Here is a 9,734-nt window from a genome sequence, read left to right on the forward strand (position 1 = left end):
AGGTTTGGCCCATCACGCATGGGCTGGATTTGGGCCCGTGATTATTTGTTCGGCTGACTGTGCACGCAGCCTCGTTTCTGATTTTTAAGCATTTCTGAATATTGTTATAGATAACTTGCAAGCACATAATTAATTAGGACTATCTACTGTTTTCAATTAGTAGACACAAACGCGACAAGAAACGTAGTTGCTATAGGATATCTTTTTTAAAATAAGAACGAGATGCGCCTCGACAAAAATAAATAAAAACGCACGAGCTGCGGGGCCCTCGTTAAATGTATATTATCGAAGCATTCAGTTTCCAGGATGGGTCGTTTAGCAAATCTCACGACCCTCCCAGAATAATAACGCGATAGTCACTTTAAGCGCGTACTTAATAATGTTATCTCCTTAAACTCGGGTGCACATTTATGTGACCCAAATCCAAATCTCAACGGAGTCGAAAGATGTCTCTATTCACGGGCACATTGATTGTGGCGTGGCCCGAGATGCATTTCCATGACGTTGTAAATTCCTTTTAATAATAAAATGAGACGAGCCTCGACAAACAAAATGTAGAAGCTGCGGGGCCCTCTAAATGCATATATATTAAAATACTTAGAATCCGGGACAGGCCGCTTAGCAAATTTTACGGTCTTCCCCAAAATAACAATACGTTAGTCGCTTTAGGCGCGTCTTAATAATTTATTCTCCTTAATTCGGGTGCACATTTATGTGACCCAAATCCAAATCTCAACCGAGTCGAGATATGTCAATAACCACGGGTGCATTGATGTAACGTGGTTCGAGATATGTTTTCACGACGTTGCAACTCGTAAAAATAATAATAATGACAAAAGCGGTTAAAAGATAAAATTTGCACATGGTTCATAATTGTATTTAAAATCAGATAAATAAGCCGAATATAACAGTTGAGCGACCGTGCTAGAACCACGGAACTCGGGAATGCCTAACACCTTCTCCCGGGTTAACAGAATTCCTTATCCGGATTTCTGGTACGCAGACTGTAATATGGAGTCATTCTTTTCCTCGATTCGGGATTAAAATTGGTGACTTGGGACACCCTAAATCTCCCAAGTGGCGACTCTGAAATAAATAAACCAATCCCGTTTCGATTGTCCTTTAATTGGAAAAACTCCCTTGCGCCCTCTCGGGTGCGAAAAAAGGAGGTGTGACAGCTCTGGCGACTCTGCTGGGGATATAAATTTACACCCAGAACCACTGGTTCAGGGTTAAGAATTCGAGCTTAGAATAATTGTTATAGTTGGCTTTATTTATTATCTGATTTTTACACGATATATGCCTAATGTGCTAAATGATGCTTTTACCGCTTTAATATTATTTGAATTGTGAATATATACAACTGTTACGAAACCCCCTTCTTTCTGAGTCTTCTGAATTTATGGTGTACACGTGCGCGTGACCCACCTTTCTGTTAAAGTCATACCAAATAAGACGGAGTTGGGACAAGTAACTAGGCCGGGCAGACTTTCGTGCTCCCGGTACGTTGCCCCCGCTTCGGCTCAAACTGTCTGTTTGGGTAAGCCAGGTTTAGAACAATCAACCTCAGGTTTTACACTTAGAATAACTCAGCCATGTACCGGATCCCTAGTAGGAACGTTTATTTGCATCATGTGCATTTGACTTAGGGGACTCAACACAGGGGTTGGGTCTGTCTAGGACAGGTGAACCCGAAATAAAAAGACCATCCTGATGCATCCTACTTGCTATATGTGCATTCAGTTGCCTCGAACATGCTTGCTGACCGGCTTAAATGAAATCATGGTAAGAACTGAGGAATAAAATGGGTTGTTTTTAAAATAATAATAATAATAATAATAATAATATAAAAAATATAAAAAATAATTAAAAAAATAATTAAAAAAATGAAAAAATAATAAAAAATAAAAATAAAAAGGTAAAATATAGTTTTCAAATCTTGAAATAAAGGTATTTAATCTTGAAAGGTATTTAATCTTGAAAATAGTTTGAAAATTCCCAAAAATAGTTTAAATCTTGAAAATAGTTTTGACTGAAAATGATTAGAGTATGTTTTCAAAATGAGTCTTGACTTTATTAAATTAAATTTCAGATACAAAATGAGCACCACACAAAACCCCTCATCCGCAAATACAGAAGAGTTTCTATTCCAGCTTCAAATGTGGTGGTGTGAATTAGGCGAAGATGGTCAAAAGTGGGTCATCAAGCATTTGGGAAATCTCCCGGATATTATGAAAGTTAAACCCCGTGATGATCTGATTGCGGCATTAGTAACTTTTTGGGACCCTGTTCACAATGTCTTTCGTTTCTCTGACTTCGAGCTCACTCCTACATTAGAGGAGGTAGCTGGATATGCTGGTTTTGACGAAAGTTTAAGGAATCAAAGCTTGATATTCACAAAGGCTCCCTCGGTACATCGATTCTTCGGTCTTCTGAACATCAGCAGTCAAATCAGGAAAAGCAATGTCGTCAACGGATGTTGTTCTTTCAACTTTTTGTATTCAAGGTTCGGAAAGTCAGATGGGTTCGAAATTCATGAGAAAGGCCTTACTAACAAACAAGACAAAGACGCATGGCAGGTTCACCGTCGCTTCGCCTTCATGGTGGCTTTTCTAGGAATCATGGTCTTCCCGAACAAAGAGCGAACAATCGATATTCGCACCGCAAAAGTTGTGCAAATCCTCACCACCAAGGAAAACCACACCCTTGTCCCCATCATTCTCTCAGACATTTATCGGGCTTTGACTTTATGTAAAGCAGGAGCGAAAGTCTTCGAAGGATGCAAAATTTTGTTGCAAATGTGGCTGATTGAACATCTCCAACAACAGCCCAAGATCATACAGTATGGGCCAAGCAACGATAATTACATCGAGGGTTATGAGGAAAGAGTGAAAAATTATCAGGTTCCAGAAGGGATAGAAGCATGGGTATCTCGGCTAAGGGCTCTAACGGCAAATCAAATTGAATGGACTCTGGGATGGCTCCCGATGAGGGAAGTGATACATATGTCAAACTCAAATAGTTATCTGCTACTATTGGGATTGAGAAGCATCCAGCCGTATGCGCCATTGAGAGTCCTAAGACAACTAGGAAGATATCAAGTAGTTCCTGATGATGAAGATTTGAGTACGCAAGAAATCGAATTACACCCAGAGGCCACTATTCCTGAGGCGTTACTTCAGCAGATGTGGAATGGATGTCGATACTTGAAAAGCGATACTCAAGTCCCAGACACTACAAAGGGTGAGATAAATCCTGGATATGCAAGGTGGTTCGAGAAACGGTCTCGCGTGGATGATGTACCAGAACCTGAGCTAAGAAGGCCAACTAAAAGACCCCATATTCAAAACTTTAATGATAAAATCCAAGAGCGGTTGATCTGGGGAGAAAAAGAGAAGGGGTACAAAGCAACTATCCATGCCCTAAAGGAAAATCTAAGGAACCTCAGTCTGGAGAAGGATTTGCAAGCACAAGAAGCTGAAGGCGAGAAGAAGAGTCTAGCCTGCGAGAATGAAAGTCTTCATGCTCGATTTCTGAGAATGAAAAAGGCTTCTGAAACGCCAATGAGGAATTGGAAGGATCAAAAAACCATCGCCAATCTTTTTGAAAGAATGCAAGATTATGATTCCGTTCTTGCTGCAAAAGAAAGGGCGTTGAGCAAAGCAAAAGAAAGGATCCAACAATTAAACAAAGAAGCCAGATCTGATAAGGAACGCCAAGATAGGCAATCCGATAAAGACAGGGCACAATTCAAGAAGGAAAAAGACCATTGGATACGATCAGAAGACCAACTTCGTGCACAACTAGAAGAGGCAAGAAGGTACAGAGAGCATCAACAAGCGGACACTGATAGAGAAAGAGCGCAGATGAGATTAGAGCAGGCCAGACTCCGAGCTCTATTAGAGTCAGCCCTAGATCGTGAAGGCCGTATCCGAGATATAGCCACCACTCGCCAGCAGCAGTTGCAGAATCAAGGCCAACATCTCCAAGATTTCAGGGCACAGATCCACGACCTGGCGGTCTACACCTCTCAAAGTTATGTAAACTGCCAAGGAATGGATTATGAAAGGTTTACAGAGCATGCACCCACCTTTGCCCGTCATCTAGCAGTGGAGTTGGAAAGGATGTATCGAACATTGGGAGGTCATCCGGGTCAAGCCCCGCCTTGAGCAAATGATCTAATAATTTACAACACAAGTGGAAAGTGGGGCACGTTATGAGATGTTAAGAATTGTATCTGTTTATTTCAATTTGAATGTGTGTATTTCAAGACATTGTTTTTACAAAGTTTTTCAAATGTAATGTTTGTTCATCTTTTTATATAAATGTTAGCCTCATGGCAGAACTACGCCTGGTCTGATTCACGCGGGGACGTGATACGTAGGCAATCCCCGTAAGATTCGACCGCTTTTAATAAAATAAAGAAAAGAAAATACAAATAAAATAAAACGCAGGGTTTCCCAAAATACTTTAAAGGGACGAATGAGCAAACCGGGATGACGCATGTTGTTTGAAGCAAAGCATGTAGAAACGGTTAACTGCCTAGGTGCATTGCATCCTCTATGTGTTGCGATCAAATCTGTTAAAATCTAACGCTAACAAAGTTTGTTGTTGTCTGATCCAGACAAGTTAGTTGTTAAAGAACTCTGGCAACACACACCTACCAAACCAGATCCAAAGGACCGGTAGCAACAAGCATGACTACTTCAGAGAATAGTAATGAGGAAGAAAGGCAAATGAGCCAGTTGCTAAAAGAAGCGATGGGAAAGATTGAAAGGATGGGACTAGAGATGAATGCAATGCAGCTAGCCCTAGCCAAAACACAAAAAAGCCCTGAAACACTGGGACACATGCCGGAATACCCTCACTCTGGCCCTTCCACAAGCCGCCCAAATCCCCTTTATCATCAAGAAAGAAGCCCTCATGATTCCCAAGCTCCACCACCCCATCAACCTCTCCCAACACCCAATATTCCCATTTTTGTGGGACCAACATCAGCCCCTTTGCAAAGAACGACCAGTGAGCCATTGTTTCAGGCTCACGATACACAATACTATCCCCCGAGCCTACGTTTCATGCCCCCGAACCACAGGCTTACAATCCACATTTGGAAGTGCCGACAGAGATTGAGAAGCCGGCTAAGGCCCCTGAACAGGATGAAGTATTGAGAAAGTTCAAAAGCCTGGAGCAGTCCTTCAGGAACTTGCACGGGCTGGGCAATCAAGTCAGCGTAGCATACAAAGATCTGTGCCCTTTCCCAGACGTCCAACTCCCGGCTGGGTTCAAGATGCCTAAGTTTGATTTATATGAAGGGCACGGTGATCCCATGGCACATTTGCGGGGATTCTGTAGCAAAATGAGAGGGGCAGGCGGCAAGGATGAGCTGCTGATAGCTTATTTCGGCCAAAGTCTGAGCGGATCTGCACTAGAATGGTATACCAGGCAGGATTCCAGCAGGTGGTACACGTGGGATGATCTGGCGCAGGCTTTTGCAGGTCATTTCCAGTACAATCTCGAGATAGTCCCTGACCGTCTCACATTATTGAGAACTGGGAAGAAACCCGGGGAAAGTTTTCGCGAGTTCGGGTTCCGCTGGAGAGAACAAGCAGCTAGAGTCGATCCTCCCATGAGAGAGGGAGAGATGGTGGACTATTTTTTGCAGACATTGGATCCAACCTACTTTGGTCACTTGGTGACAACGGTTGGAAAATCTTTCAACGAGGTGGTCAAGATAGGGGTCATGATAGAAGAGGGTTTGAGGTCTGACAAGATCTTGAACTATTCGGCACTCAAGGCCACAACCCAGGCTATTCAAAACGGCACGGGAGGTGCGTTGAGAAGAAAGAAAGAAGAGGTTGCCACGATCGAGGCAGGCAGTTGGTCCAGGGCTGGCAGGCCACACTACAACCAACCCAGACCTCACAGGTTAGAATACCCATACAACCCACCACAAAATTTCTATCCACCTCGAGAACCACATTGTTCCGTACACCAAGCCCAAGCATACACTCAGCCTCCGGTTCGCCCACAATGGCGCGCACCGGCTCCCCAGAACATATATGCACCACCACAAAACACCTACCATCCACCAAGGGCGTATAGAAACCCCTCAGGGGCAGGTTTTCGGGGAAATCCCGATGCTAGGAATGACAGGTTGCGGAAGCAGAGAACCTTCACGGAGCTGGGAGAAACCTACACCACTTTGTTCCACAAGCTGAGGCAATTGGGTTTGGTTAGTCCTGTCCAGACTCGAGAACAAAATCCCCCACCTCAGAATTTGGATCGATCAATCAGTTGTGAATACTGTTCCGGGATGCTCGGGCATGATACCGAGAAGTGCTGGAAATTAAGACATGCCATACAGGATCTTATTGACACCAATAAGATCGAGGTCCAGACACCAGAAGCTCCTAACATCAACCAAAACCCACTGCCAGCGCACCACGAAACTCACATGATTGAGTTGGTGTGTGAGGGAGGAGAATTGAGAAAACCCTCACAAACAGTGATGATGATCCAAGCCGCCCCGAAAGAAGTCTCAACCAGTGGAGGAACGAGTGTACAGTCGCAGGGAGAAGGCGTCAAGCCGGTAGTGATATTGGGAAAGAGCCCGTCCGCCATAACAAGCAAACCCGAGCCAAGCAAGTTGGTAGTATCAGGAATCCCGCCCACACCGACAGTCGTGTTAAAAGGGGTATGTAGAGAACTAGTGACCATAAAACCTGTGGTCCAACTGTCGATGATTGACAGCAGGGCTGTGCCTTGGAAATATGAAAAGGCGGTGGTGATGTACAAGGGAAAACAGGTGGAAGAAGTCAGTTGTGAAGCGCAAGGGTTGACTCGATCAGGTCGATGTTTTGCTCCGGCGGAGCTAAGAAGAGCCAACCCAGTTGCAACCAAGAAACCTGTGTCCGAAGAAGAGGCTGAAGAGTTCCTGAGGAAGATGAAAGTACAAGACTATTCTGTGGTCGAACAGCTGAGGAAAACACCGGCCCAGATCTCACTGTTGTCGTTACTGATCCATTCTGAGGAGCATCGTCGGGCCCTGTTGAAGATATTGAACGAAGCTCATGTACCCAGTGAGATTTCTGTAAACCACCTGGAAACCATTGCCAGCAAGATTTTCGAGGTGAACAGGGTAACATTCTCAGATGATGACCTACCGGTGGAAGGTACGGAGCATAATAAAGCTCTATACCTAGCTGTCAAATGTGAAGACTCGGTGGTAACTCGAGTATTGGTGGATAACGGCTCAAGCGCCAATATTTGCCCACTATCTACCTTGAACCAGTTAAAGATCGACCACGGAAGGATCCACAAGAACAGTATCTGTGTCCGAGGGTTTGACGGAAACGGAACAGCCACTGTAGGGGATGTTGTACTTGAACTGACCATTGGTCCAGTCCTGTTTACCATGGAATTCCAAGTGTTAGACGCCACAGTATCTTACAACATGCTGTTAGGACGACCATGGATTCATGCAGCAAAAGCAGTGCCCTCCACCCTACATCAGATAGTGAAGTTCGAGTGGGAAAGACAAGAGGTCGTGTTACACGGTGAGGATACAACGTGCATCACGGGCGGAGCCATTGTACCTTTCATAGAGACTGCTGATGACAAAGGTCCTTGGGTCTACCAGATTTTCGATACAGGGTCAGCCAACAAAGTTTCTGAAGGAGAAATCATCCTGCACCCTAGGATAGCTGCCGCGACAGTCTTGATGGTCTCGGAAATGCTGGGTAATGGATTTGTGCCAGTAAAAGGCCTGGGAGTCGAGCTTCAAGGGATTGTCCAACCTGTCTCCCTTCCTAAAAATCTGGAAACTTTCGGATTGGGGTTCAAACCAACCGCAGCAGATAGGAAGCAAGCGCGAAAAATGAAGAAGAGGGTTTGGTTTCTGCCTAAGACGGTGCCACGTCTCTCGAGGTCTTTTGTCAAAGCAAGTGCCAAGGGGTCACCGACCCCAAAGATTCTAGGACCATTGATCAGTATAAATAAGGACCTGAATCAGAGTTTTGAGAGGCTGTTTGCGGATGTCAGTATGGTGGAAGTTGGAGAAGGTTCCAGCGGAACAGAGATACAGTTTGTGGGGCCTGAGGCCAAAACCAACAATTGGACTGTTACGCATCTTCCTGTCCGAGGGGAGTCTTGGTAGTAGGCTTTGATTTATGTTTTGTTTGTTTGTTTGTTCGGATTATTCAAGGGTGTAATCCAAATTTTACTTTCGTTTTGTAAAAGTGTGAACCCTTTTATCCCGCAAGTTTAATAAAGTTCTTTTCTTTTGTCCCATTTTAATTTTGTTTTGTTCTTTTTCTTTCTGAACAGTTCTCTTTTTACTGGTTCTAATGACATGGCATGCACAGCGGATCTTCGACCTAGTCTAATAAATCAATCTGAAACCGACTCAATGATGCAAAAGGTCGTTTGTGACGATGAATCTGAATGTGACGAAGGTGAAGCCTTCGAAGAAATAAACAGAGAACTGTGCCAATTTGAAGAGAAACCCAAGCCTAACCTAAATGACACCGAGGCTGTGAATCTAGGAGACGCTGATAACGTCCAAGAGACCAAAATTAGCATCCACATTGAGCCGAATGTCAGAGAAGAATTGATCAAAACCCTCATGGAATTCAAAGATGTTTTTGCATGGTCATATGACGATATGCCTGGATTAAGCACCAATTTAGTGGTTCACAAATTGCCCACTGACCCGGCATACCCTCCGGTCAAGCAAAAACTAAGGAAATTTAAAACAGAAATGAGTGTAAAGATCAAAGAAGAAGTGATTAAGCAGTTGCAAGCGAAGGTCATTCGGGTCACTCGATATCCCGAGTGGTTGGCCAATGTGGTACCAGTCCCAAAGAAGGATGGAAAAATCAGGGTGTGCGTCGACTACCGCAACCTCAACAAAGCAAGTCCCAAGGACAATTTTCCGTTACCCAACATTCATATCCTGATCGATAATTGCGCTGGGCGCGAGATCGGATCCTTTGTGGATTGCTATGCAGGTTATCATCAGATCCTAATGGATGAGGAGGATGCTGAGAAGACAGCGTTTATTACGCCATGGGGAACCTACTGCTATCGGGTAATGCCGTTCGGGTTAAAGAACGCCGGGGCAACGTACATGCGAGCAATGACTGCTGTGTTTCATGACATGATACACAAAGAAATAGAGGTGTACGTCGATGATGTGATCATCAAATCTTGGCGTCAGGAGGACCATGTAGCAGACCTAAGGAGATTTTTCCAAAGACTCCGAAGGTATGATATCAAGCTTAACCCGGCCAAATGCGCATTCGGGGTTCCATCAGGAAAGTTGCTAGGATTCATCGTCAGTCGACGGGGGATTGAGTTAGACCCATCCAAAATTGAATCCATCCGAGATTTGCCACCGCCAAGGAACAAAACAGAGGTAATGAGTTTGCTGGGTAGACTCAATTACATCAGCAGGTTCATCGCTCAACTCACAGCAACTTGTGAGCCCATATTTCGGCTGCTGAGAAAGGATGCTGCGGTAGGTTGGACGGCAGAGTGTCAGGAGGCTTTCGACCAAATCAAAGGGTATCTGTCTAATCCACCCGTATTGGTCCCGCCTAAGCCCGGGAAGCCCCTAATTCTTTACCTGACGGTCTTGGAAAATTCATTTGGTTGTGTATTGGGGCAACATGATGACACAGGAAGGAAGGAGCAAGCCATCTACTATCTTAGCAAGAAATTCACAGTACATGAGG

Source organism: Nicotiana sylvestris, chromosome 1 (genome assembly GCF_000393655.2).
Source record: "Nicotiana sylvestris chromosome 1, ASM39365v2, whole genome shotgun sequence".
NCBI classification, from domain to species: domain Eukaryota; kingdom Viridiplantae; phylum Streptophyta; class Magnoliopsida; order Solanales; family Solanaceae; genus Nicotiana; species Nicotiana sylvestris.